Here is a 12,950-nt window from a genome sequence, read left to right as displayed (position 1 = left end):
AATTCTTATATAACCCTCTCTTCTTACATCCTCTATCTCGCTGATTATCCAGCCTTCTTCGAATGTGAACCGCCTAGAAGTCTTTCGACTATGGCGGTATAGAAGAATAAAGTTATTATTATTATTATTATTAATTAGCCAGCTATCCACCCATATGTACCAGGAGATAGCCAGATATCTCCCATTGAATATCTGGTTTACCAGATTGGCCAGTGATTGGCTATGTCACTTGACATAGCTAACCAGCCAATTAATATTGGTGAACTTTGACCTAGCATTGAATATCTGGGATCACTGTGGACTGCAGGAATTAGCTAGGCTGTCTGTTGTTGCCTCAATATCAGGCCCTGGGTTTACATGTGTAAGTGGTACAACCCTTTTAGGCATACGTAGAAAGCTGCTGCACAACTCAATGTTTGAATACCAGGGATCCAGGACATGGAATGGTCTTCATCTTCATCTGCAACAACAATGCCAGTACAAAACCTTGAGAAAGAATCTTAAGACCCATTTTTTTCTCCTTGGACCTATAGCGAAATCCCAGGAGTCAACCTCCTGTTCTTTCCTCATGTCCAAGTCTCTAAATCCCCCAATTCTACATCCATTGTACATGTCCTGATCTTAAATCTTGTTGTAAACCATAGTGAATACCAGCAGAAAATTGCAGTATAGAAGAAAATGTATGGTATGGTATGAATTGATTTTCAAAAAGCATTCTATTTTACATAGAATATGGAGATCTGAATTAAGAACAATTCTGAGGGCATTTTATAAAAAGATCTGTAAAGATACAGCCTGTAGTAATGCAAGTGAAGGTGGGCTTGGAGCCAGGATAAACTAGAGCCACACAATGGATGTAAATAAAAGAAATACTATTGACTATATGCAGTGGTGTAGTATAGGAGGACGGGGGTAGTCCACCCTCGGTACTGCATTCATGGGGGCACCGGCACATCTCCTCCTCTGAACCCCCTGCATATCTCTTGAAGTATTCATCACGGGACAAGGATGTGATGTCAGAAGGGAGCCAAATCCGCCGTGAAGAGCAAGTGGAAGATGCTGCTCATGTCAGTGAACACTTCAAGATGTGGTACACGAGGGTGGTGAGGGTGCTTAAGTGGCAGGGAATAGTGGGGGAGAGCACTCAAGCAACTAGGATGAGTAGGGGGTGCAAGAGATAATGATGTGGGGTGCCACTGCCCTGGGTGCCAACCTCCCTTGCTATGCCACTGACTATAAGTATCACCTATACATTCTTTAGATATAACAAGTTCTCCAGTGGCCTTCTCCTGCAGTGGCCAAGGTATACATTATTGTCTCTCAGTATAATACTGCACTTTAATTGTCTCTGACCTGGATCCCTAGAGTTACCAATGTGGAGGGTCATGTTCAATAGGACATCTAAGTCTAAGTTTGGACATCCTGGAACAGACATCCAGAAAACCAGTAGGGAAAATGTCCATTCTCAAAACAACAAGACGTCTATCTTTTTTTTTTTTTAATGACCTATCTAGACATTTCGGTCCTTAGTATATCTATCTCTTTTGGCCATTCTCTAATATAAAGATGTCCACATGAAAAATGCACAAAAAACAGTTTTTTGGATGTTCTAGCTAGCAGCCAGCATTCTTAGCAAACTGACCACACAGACATCTGAGCAGAGCAGAAGGACACTCTAGGGGGTACTGCAGTGAATATCACATTTAAAAGTCCCAGATACACATGTCACTATAAACTGCTTATATTGTATGGTGAGCCCTCCAAAACACATCCAAAATTTACTGTACCCACCTGTACGCCACAACAATAGTCCTTATGCCTGCAGGTGTCATCTTTATGTAGGTACAGATGGTTTGGGGTGGGTTATAGTGGCATGTATACCTGGGACTTTTAAATGTGAAATTCACTGCAGTACCCCCTAAGAGTGCCCCTCTGTTCTACTCTGCTGGATGGAACTCCTCTTGTATGAGGAAATACTAAAAAGGTTAGGGTTCTTCAGCTTGGAAAAGAGAAGGCTGAGGGGAGATATAATTGAAGTCTGCAAAATCCTGAGTGGAGTAGAACGAGTACAAGTGGATCGATTTTTCACTCCGTCAAAAATTACAAAGACTAGGGGACACTTGATGAAGGGAAATACTTTTAAAACCAATAGGAGGAAATTTTTTTCACTCAGAGAATAGTTAAGCTCTGGAATGTGTTGCGGATAGTGTAGCTGGTTTTAAGAAAGGTTTGGACAAATTCAGGGAGGAAAAGTCCATAGTCTGTTATTGAGAAAGACATGGAGGAAGCCTTGCCCTGGATCGGTAGCATGGAATGTTGCTACTGTTTGGGTTTTGGCCAGGTACTAGTGACTTGGATTGGCCACTGTGAAAATTGGCTATTAGGCTTGATGGACCATTAGTCTGACCCAATAAGGCTATTCTTATGTTCATAAGCTGTAAGAGGGGGTGCTGAAAAGTTCTCAGCTCAACCAAGAAGTGAATGACATGGATATGATTCAATCAATGATCTGAAACAATATCAAAACATAGAACTTTTTTTCTGCAAATTGGCACTTAAAGAAATAAGATAACACTTTTTCAGCTACAGTGGTAAAATAACGCTCAGCATTTAGGATGCTGGTTGGTTGGGCTGAGAACTTTTCAGCACCGCCTCGTAATACAGGCTAGAAAATACTGGGGGGTGGGTTTCCACATCTTTGGGTAGTGGTAGGGAATTGGTGACCACTGGAGGAGTAATGGGGGTTATGCCTTAATCCCTCCAGTGATCATCTGATCAGTTTGGGCACCTTTCTAGCATTCAGACACTTTTAAAACAGATCTAGCTCCAAGCTTCTAAAAAAAAAAAAAAAAAAAAAGTCTTTGATGTTTTGTTAAAGGTTTGATTGTACCTGCAGAACATTCAAGTTGTACCTGCCCTAAGCCCTCCCAAAACACGCCTCTAACATGCCCCTATTAAGATTTTGATGCACTAGAAACAAAACAACCAGAAAGATGTCTGGAAAGTCTGTTTTGAGAATGCCCACTTGGACACTTTGACTACTACATCTTGAACAATTTTTTGAGCCCAAAATTATATTGATAAATACATGTACCTTGAATACTGTGTGCAATTCTGGTCACTACATCTCAAAAAAGATATAGTGGGAAGGATGACTTTTCTATGAGGAAAGGCTAAAGCACATAAGGCTCTTCAGCCTGGAGAAAAGATGGCTCAGGGAAGATATAATAGAAGTCTATAAAATACTGAGTAGAGTGAACGGGTAAATGAGAATCACTTGGACTAGGACTAGGGAGCATGAAATGAAGCTATTGAGCAATAGATTTAAAACAAACTGGAAAAAATATTTCTTCACTCAACATAAACTCTGGAATTTGTTTTTTGAGAATGTGGTGAAAGCAGTTATCTTAGCAGTGTTTAAAAAAGGCTTGGATAATTTCCTATAACAAACGTCCATAAAATAATTATTAAGATGGGAAAATCCACTGCTTATTCCTAGGAAAGGCAGCATAAAATCTGCAAGGTATTTGTGATCTAGGTTGGCCACTGTTGGAAACAGGATATTGGGCTTGATGGACCTTTGGTCGATCCCAATATGACAACTCTTATATTATAATACTATCTCCATTGGCCATTAGACCTTTTGCATATAAATTAAAATCATCTTACAATTTATGTTATTAGACAAACTATGGGAACCAGTTGCTTGGTCTGATCACTATAGATTACATTCTACAGTTTATTGGAAAGAGAAGCAGAAGAAACTATCAGAATAATAATAAATAAAGATCAAAACACAGGGAAAGGAAATGAAGACAAAAAAATACCAGGACTTAAATTGCAAATATACTAATGCAAGGAGCCTGAGGAACAAAATGGGAGAATTAGAAGTCATGGCCAAAACTGAGAACCTAGACATCATTGGGGTCTCCGAAACATGGTGGAATGATGAAAACAAATGGGCCATAGCACTGCCGGGGTATAAACTCTATCGCAGGAAAGGTCAGGTCAGAAAGGAGGAGGAATAGCCCTATACATAAAAGAATGCATATATTCTACCAGAGTGGACACAGCAGCGACGACCAACAAATTGGAATCACTATGGGTTAAAATACCGGGAAGGAAAGGGCCCGAGATTAAGATGGGCCTGTACTATCATCCACCTGGGCAAATCGAATCTACCAATGAAGAAATGGAAGCCGAGATGAAACGAGAATGCAAAAGCGGTAACACGATTATTATGGGAGACTTCAACTATCCCGGGATAGACTGGAGTCTTAGAAATTCAAAATGCACTAGGGAGACCGGATTCCTGGAGGCTATACAAGACTGCTTCGTGGATCAGCTTGTCAGAGAACCGACGAGAGGGAATGCCACTCTCGATCTAATCCTTAATGGGCTAAGAGGACCTGCAAAGGAAGTGGAAGTAGTGGGACCGTTGGGAAACAGCGATCACAATATGACCAAGTTGAAGTAGGAATACCAAAGGGAAAGAGAACCACAGTGACAACTTTTAACTACAAGAAAGGAAACTACGAAGCGATGAGGGTAATGGCAAGGAAGAAACTTAGGAACAACTCAAAGAAATCGCAGACTGTAGAGCAAGCCTGGTTTTTATTCAAGAAATGGAAAAAGGGCAAAACCAAGGAGAACTGGAAAGAACACAGGAAGTATCAAAAAGAATGTCATCTCGTGGTTAGAAAAGCAAAAAGAGAATATGAAGAGAGGCTAGCCAGGGAAGCACAAAATTTCAAACCGTTCTTCAGATATGTTAAAGAGAAGCAGCCGGCTAGGGAGGAGGTGGGAGTGGTGAAGGAGGAGAAAGAAATGGCAGAAAGACTATTTACAAAAGAGGACACATCCAACATACCGGAACCTGAACAAATCTTCAAAGGAGACCAAGCAGAAAAATTAACATCCATGGAAGTAAGCCTCGAAGACATACACAGGCAGATAGAAAAATTAAAATCTGACAAATCACCGGGCCTGGACAGAATCCACCCTAGGGTACTGAAAGAACTGAAGGAGGAAGCAGTGGAACTACTACAGCAAGTCTGTAATCTATCCCTGAAAACAGGTGTGATCCTAGACGATTGGAAGATAGCCAATATTACGTCCATCTTTAAAAAGGGATCAAGAGGTGACCTCGGTTCCGGGGAAAATGGCGGATGCGCTGATAAAAGACAGCATTGAGGAGCATCTAGAAAGACTTCTGTAAGGGAAGATCGTGCCTGACGAACTTATTGCACTTCTTCGAAGAAATTAACAAACGGATGGACAAAGGGGACCCCAGAGACATCGTAAACTTAGACTTCCAAAAAGCCTTTGACAGGGTACCCCATGAACGCCTACTTCGGAAACTGAAGAACCATGGGGTGGAATGAGACGTACACAGATGGATACGGAATTGGTTGGCGGGTAGGAAGAAGAGGGTAGGAGTGAAGAGCCACTACTCAGACTGGAGGGGGGTCACGAGTGGTGTTCCGCAGGGGTCGATGATTGGTCCGCTGCTATTCAATGTATTTATTTTCAAATATATTTTATTGAGCTCAACAAAACCAGCAAACAAGAAACCAATCAATTACAAGCAAGCTCAGCATTTTGGATAACAAAACCCGTCTCTACAGATAAGAAAGCCCCCCTATCCCAACACAACCCACCCCAAAATAAATAACCCCCCCCTTCCCAGGGTCCCCCTTCCAAGTACATCTCATCTAGAGAAAATTATACAAAGATCAAGTAGACCAGGTGTAACAAAGAAAACAAAATACAGAGATTCAACAATTCAGCAAGCGACTTCGGGCCAACGGGGTCATAGTTGTCCAGAAAGGTTCCCAAGTACATTGAAAGACCCAACCTGGGAGAGAAAAGAGGTCCAACACATCTCTCCGTTCCCACATCAAGAGGGTAATCATCCGACATCTCCACAGAGAATAATCGGGAGCAGTATCTTCAAGCCAGTGGGTCAAAATACATTTCAGGGCCACCATTTAAGGAAAGCAGCAGCGCCCCTCACTCGAGGGAAATAGTGAGGAACAGTACCAAATAATAATAAAGGGGAGCGACAAATAGTAATTTTCCAGATGCGCTCCACAAAGACAAAAACAGCATGCCAATAATCTTGAATAGCGGGGCAAATCCAAAACATGTGTCCCAAGCCTGCTTCAGGAGCTTGGCATTTAGGACAAGCTGCAGTTTCACAAAGGCGGGATAAATATGCCCTCTTTGGAGAAATGTACAAGCGAAAAACTAACTTGTAGTGTTGTTCCCAGAAAGTAGTATATTTCCGAAAGGCTGGCAACCTACGGACCACCTGTAAGAGCACATCATCCGGCAAATCTACAGCAAGGTCGCGAGCCCAGGCCTCCCATATATGGGAATGGTCAAACAAGTGGGATTCATCCTTTAAATGGCGATGATGGAATTTAAGGGGGACTGGAAGTTGAGAACCAATGGTGAAAGCTGTGGAAAGCAATTCATGACAAGAGGCAGTCAAAGAACTGGAGGGCAAAGAAGAAACATAATGATGAAGTTGCATATATAAATAATTTAGAAACAGGGACAAAGTGCAAAGTAATAAAATTTGCAGATGACACCAAACTATTTAATGGGGCTAGGACTAAAGAAGACTGCGAAGATTTACAAAGAGACTTGAACAAACTAGGGGAGTGGGCGACGAGATGGCAGATGAAGTTTAATGTAGAGAAATGTAAAGTTTTGCATGTAGAAAACAGAAACCCGAGGTACAGCTACACAATGTGAGGGATGTCATTGAGTGAGAGTACCCAAGAAAGGGACTTGCAGGTAATAGTGGACAAGACAATGAAGCCGTTGGCACAGTGCGCAGCGGCTGCTAAGAAAGCGAATAGAATGCTAGGCATAATCAAGAAGGGTATTACAACAAGAACAAAATATGTTATCCTGCTGTTGTATTGGGCGATGGTGCACCCGCATCTGGAGTACTGTGTCAAATATTGGTCGCCGTACCTAAAGAAAGATATGGCAATATTCGGGAGGGTTCAGAAGATAGCGACACGTTTGATAAAAGATATGGAAAACCTTTCATACGCTGAAAGATTGGAGAAACTGGGCTCTTTTCTCTGGAGAAGCGGAGACTTAGAGGGGATATGATAGAGACTTACAAGATCATGAAGGGCATAGAGAAAGTGGAGAGGGACAGATTCTTCAATCTTTCAAAAACTATAAGAATGAGAGGGCATCCGGAAAAATTAAAAGGGGACAGATTCAGAACCAATGCCAGGAAGTTCTTCTTCACTCAATGGGTGGTGGACACCTGGAATGTGCTTCCAGAAGGCATTATAGGGCAGGATACAGTTTTGGAGTTCAAGAAGGGATTGGACAGTTTTCTGAAGGAAAAGGGGATAAAAGTATAGAGGGTTACTACACAGGTCCTGGACCTGATGGGCCGCTGCGTGAGCGGACTACTGGGCATGATGGAAGAGGATCTCTTTTTCCTTAAAAGACCCACGGCAACAAGAGGGCATCCGTTGAAAATCAGGGGTGGGAAATTTCATGGCGACACCAGAAAATATTTATTCACCGAAAGGGTGGTTGATCGCTGGAATAATCTTCCACAACAGGTAATTGAGGCAAGCAGCGTGCCAGATTTTAAGAAAAGATGGGATTGGCATGTGGGATCTCTTCATGGAGGTAGTTAGGGGGTGGGCCATTAGTGTGGGCAGACTAGATGGGCCGTGGCCCTTTTCTGCCATAATGTTCTATGTTTCTATGACCTCTGGTCTAACCCAGCAGAGGCACTGCTTATGTTCTTATGTTCTTAATTGTTTACAACATAATTTAATGAGAGTGAAAACTGACAATGTTCAGGCATATTTTTCTATTAAGGCGGAGGAAACATTAGAAAAACATCAAGAGACCTCAAACAATCTTTTATCATTTCTGTCTCAGCAGACTATGGACTTTTCATCCAAGAACTTGTGCAAACCTATTTTAAAAGCAACTACTTTAACTACATTGTATTCATGAGGAACTAGCTAAAATAAAGGTAGACAAAGCGATGAGACCAAATGGTGTACATCCGAGGGTGCTGAAGGAACTTAGGGAAGTTCTGGTAGCTCCGCTGACTGACCTTTTCAACGAGTCTCTAGAGTCGGGAGTGGTACCGGAAGACTGGAGAAAGGCAGATGTGGTTCCTCTCCACAAAAATGAAAGTAAGGAAGAAGTAGAAAATTACAGGCCGGTAAGTTTGACTTCTGTGGTAAACAAATTAATGGAAAAGTTTTTAAAACAGAGAATGGTCAAGTTTCTAGAATCCTGTTGATTACAGGACTGGAGGCAACATGGATTCACTAGAGGTAGGTCTTGTCAGACAAATCTGATCAATTTCTTTGACTGGTTCACCAGATAATTGGAGAGAGGATGTGCGCTAGATGTGGTGTATTTAGATTTTAGCAAAGCCTTTGATAGTGTTCCACACAGACGTCTAATAAATAAACTGAGTGCCCTTGGGATGGGTCCTAAAGTGACGTCATAAAACATCCAAAAGATATGCATTTATGTCTATGTCATTTTATTTTTAGTTTACTTGATCAGTCCCCTGAAGAAGGCATTCCAGACAGCCGAAACTTGGATCCTAGTCGGGACATTGACTCTGTGATATTAATAAGTAAACCTACTAGGACTGTTTTGTGTTAATAAATGTATTCTTTTGTTGTTTTGACATCTCACTTGCCTTTTTTTTTGGTTTGGTACTACATGCTGAAGAAACCTTGCAGCCCATCTGCATACCCATTTTAATATCCTTGAGTCAACTCACAGGTCTATCCTTAACTACTCAGGGCCTGTGATCCTACTGGCCACTAGCTGGTGCTGAAGAGATTTTGCAGCCTATCTGTAAGTTTCTCTCAACCTTCTCAAGGGTAAATCCCAAGTCCACTCTGCTTCCACTGGTTGCCTATCGGGTGCTGAGGAGGTCTTGCAATCCATCTGCATACTCGTCCCAGCAGCCCCTGGGTTAAACCCCACATTCCACCCTATTCCATTCAGGACCTCCATTCCCAGTGCTCCCACTAGCCAAATATTGGGTACTGAGGTTTTGCAGCTCAGTTGTATATTCATCCCAACAGTCTCCAGGGTGAAGCCCACTATCATACGTCCCTCTCAACTGTCTCTGCTCCAAGCAGAAGAACCTTAACCTTTCCTCATATGAAAGTCATTCCATCCCCTTAATTATTTTGGTCACACTTCTCTGTATTTTTTCTAATTCCACTGCACACAATACTCAAGGTATAGCCTCACCATGGAGCAATACAGAGACATTATGATAGTCTTTGCTTTATTCTATATTCCTTTCCTAATAATTCCTAAGTATTTATGCTGTTATACTAAAACATCTGTTCTACACTGCCAGCCTAAATTTAAAAATAAGTAATCTCAATTCTTTTGTCATACATGAACTAATAACTTCAAGAGTCATGGCAGATTAACCAAGCCCTTGGAAAATCTTGAATTGTGTGCTGCAATTAACTCAGCAGGTAGTCTTTGACAAAACTTCAGCTTTGTCAAAAGAGCAGAGGTTATCCTTTAACTAATAATCACAAAGCTATTTAATTGGAATCACTCTAGATAAAAGAAACCAAACTCATCTAAAGAACGCTGCATTTTAATTTGCATAAACAAATAAGTTCTTTTGTTTCAGTGAGCTAACATGGGAAGCATTAACAAGATATTATTAAGAGCATTCTAAGTATAAGGTGCCAGCTTAGTAACTTTGCATCAACCCTTTCTCCAGCCAAATGTTTAATAGAAAACAATCTGATTTAAATGTATCATCATAATCTTTATTGTCCATGCCTTAGTCCAGTGTTTTTCAACTGATGTGCTGCGACACAGACTGTTCCCGCGGTGTTCTGTTGAGTCTGCAGGGATCCCATGGAATCCCCTCCAGGTCATTGGCAACAGAATCAATGCACTCTCCACTCAAGTCTGGATTTGCTTCACTTTCTTCCTTCTCTCACCCCTAGAGTTTCTCTCCTCTATGCTGCAATTCTACAAATTTTGTGGTTTCCAACTGCAAAACCTCAGCACCCAATACTTAGCTAGCGGGAGCACTAGGGGTGGAAGCTTTCCTCTGGACAGCCCTGGGATCTTTTCTTCTGACACATTTTCCTTTTACCGCATAGGAGGGATGTGATAGAGGGAAAGTCTTTGGATGGCCAGAAGAAGGCTTGTTCTAATAGCTGTCAGCAACTGCAAAATATGTAGAATTGTGGTGAGAGAAGAGAGGCCTGAGGGGGTGGAAGGAAGAAGGTAGGAAAAGATATTGGACCTGCAAGAGGGAATGAAGGTGAGGAGAAGGAGCAAAGACGATACCATAGAGGAAAATTAGGAAATGTTGGCACATAAAGGGAAGGGAAGATGAGAAGACATGCTACACATAAAGGAAAGAAAAGAGAATAGGGAGACAGGCTACGTGAAAGAGGAGACATGCTACATATGAAGAGAAGGGAAGGGAAGGGAAGAGAAGAGGAGAGGGAAAACAGGATAGATTTGAGAAGAAAGCATAAAACTGAAGAAAGCTGAGCATGAAAGATCAGTGCCAAACAGATGTAGGGTAGGAGGTGAGGAAACCCCCCCCCCCACCAAAAAAAAAAAAAACCAGCAAATGGAAAGGAGGCTCTGGAAACATAGTTAAGAGCATAGCAGGGCTAGCTCAACCATTGGACCAGGCGAGGCTGTAGCCCAGGATGATGGGATACAGGGTACTGAAATCCCCAGCCTCTGAGCTCACCACCAGTGTTTCATCTCCCCTTTCACTCTTGATATAACATTTCTCCCCTTCTCTCTCCAGCCCCTAGTCTGACATTGTTCCTTCTCTTCTCCCCCTTTCTCCTCCTTCCTCTGTCGCCCTCAAAACATTATCTTACTTGCCAGAAGCAACAGCATGCATAGCAGATTGCTTTGTCCAGCCCTGAGTCTTCCCTCTGTCATGTCCTGCTGAAAGGAAATTGTATCAGAGGAAGGTGGGACATGACAGAGGGAAGACCCATGGCTAGCTGAAAGCAGCCTGCTTTGTATGCTGTTGCTACTAGCAAGCAAGGTAATATTTAGAACGCTGAGGGGGAATGAAGAGAGAGGTAGAATAAGAGAGAGCAATATCAGGCTAGAGGATAGAAAGAGAAGGGGAGAAATTTTGGACTGGGGAGAGGGAGAAAGCTTAAGCTAGGGGGGTAGGGGCACTGCAAAGGGGAGCAAACGTCACCATCAAAGTTGGCTCAGGGAGCCAATACTCTTTGAGCCGGTCCTGGAGCACAGACAAAGGAAATCAGAACTAAAGACTGGGAACAAGATGATTGGAATAATAAAATCACCAAACTGCACAAGTAGACCAAATTATTTTATTTTCAGTTCAGTGACTGAATTTTGTCAGTGTTGAGAATTTACATCTGTCAGCTTTATTTTGAACAGTACAGGAGGACATGCATGTCTTTCTATTTGTCTGGTGTTGCACAACATCCAGAGTCAGGAAGCTCTGCTTTCAGTTTTTGCCTACAAGTTTTTTGTGGTTCCCTATTTTTTTAAATATTAGGTAAGAGTCATGTTCTGCATCTGCAACTAAGATGAAGGATTCTACTGGCATGTGGTGTCCATGTAGGAATCTGTAACAGTCCATAATGTGTTTCAGTAGAATAGTTAAATGAAATAATTACTTCTGAAGGTTACAAGGTTCAGGTAGGGATGGGGGAGATTGCTTGTGGGGATGGAATGGATCATAGCTTGGCTGTGCAGGTATGGGTTAGATTCCAGTGGTGTGCCTTGACAATTTTTGTGCCCTGTAAGTTTGCTACGAGATGAAAAAAGGTTGAAATTCATTGCCTTAAGCACAGGTGAGAACTGAAACCACTTAACCATTGTGAAAATTAAAGACCATATTTTCTTCTGAGCTCATGAAATGTTATTAGATGCTGATTTAAAATAAGATGCTCATGTCCATATATCTCTCTGCAACAAAAACAAATACCTGCTTGCACGTAGGACTTTGTCATAGGTCTTTAGCTACTCCATTGTATATTGTTACCTTCAATTTTTTGTGGTATATTTTAGACCTTATTTACCATGGACCCCTGCCGAAGGTTTGTCCGAAACACAGACCGTGTCGGGTCCCTTGATTGGTAAAAAGGGTTTTAATTTCTGCATTTTAATTTTGATACAATAAATTTTGCCTGCATCTTGTACATAGTCTGCAGTTTTTGTTTGTTTTTCCATATATCTCTCTGTAACCATAATTCCAAATAAAGTTTATTACCATTCATTCAGATATAAGGATTACACCATAAAGGAACATCTGAAATCTATTGCTCTTGATGGAAGTGCAACATCCAGAAGCTATAAAGCCTGAAGAGTAGATGTTAATACAGTGGCGAACCTAGCATATGTGACACCCGGGGTCCATCATTTTTTGGCACCCCCCCCCCACATCTGTACGAAAAACATGATTTTTAGTAACAAGCCACACATCACACATGAGTACCTAGGAAAAGGCAGCATCTTACATATTATAGTGAGCAGTACATCAATACACCCACTGTAAAACTAAACAAGCCAGACTAGTACAGATCAATCCTACACCATCAATCCTAACAGAAAACCATGTCTTTCGAACACACAGAACACAGAAAACACCTTCGCCTAGTATGGAATATGTCATCACAAACCAACCCCTCCCCCTTTTACAAAATTGAGGTGTGGTTTTAGCCACGGTGGTAACAGCTCTGACGCTCATAGAATTCTGAGCATTAGAGCTGCTACCACCACGGCTGGTGCTAAAAAATGCTCCACAGTTTTGTATAAAGGGGGATAAAATAGAAATACATAGACAAAGGTTAAATTGAACCAGCAAGAAGCTGGTCTCTGCATAAAATGCAACACCACAGAAACAGTGACACATGTCTCCTAAAGCAATAAATAAA

This window comes from Geotrypetes seraphini, chromosome 3 (genome assembly GCF_902459505.1).
Source record: "Geotrypetes seraphini chromosome 3, aGeoSer1.1, whole genome shotgun sequence".
Taxonomy (NCBI): domain Eukaryota; kingdom Metazoa; phylum Chordata; class Amphibia; order Gymnophiona; family Dermophiidae; genus Geotrypetes; species Geotrypetes seraphini.
This window is presented reverse-complemented; position numbering follows the sequence as displayed.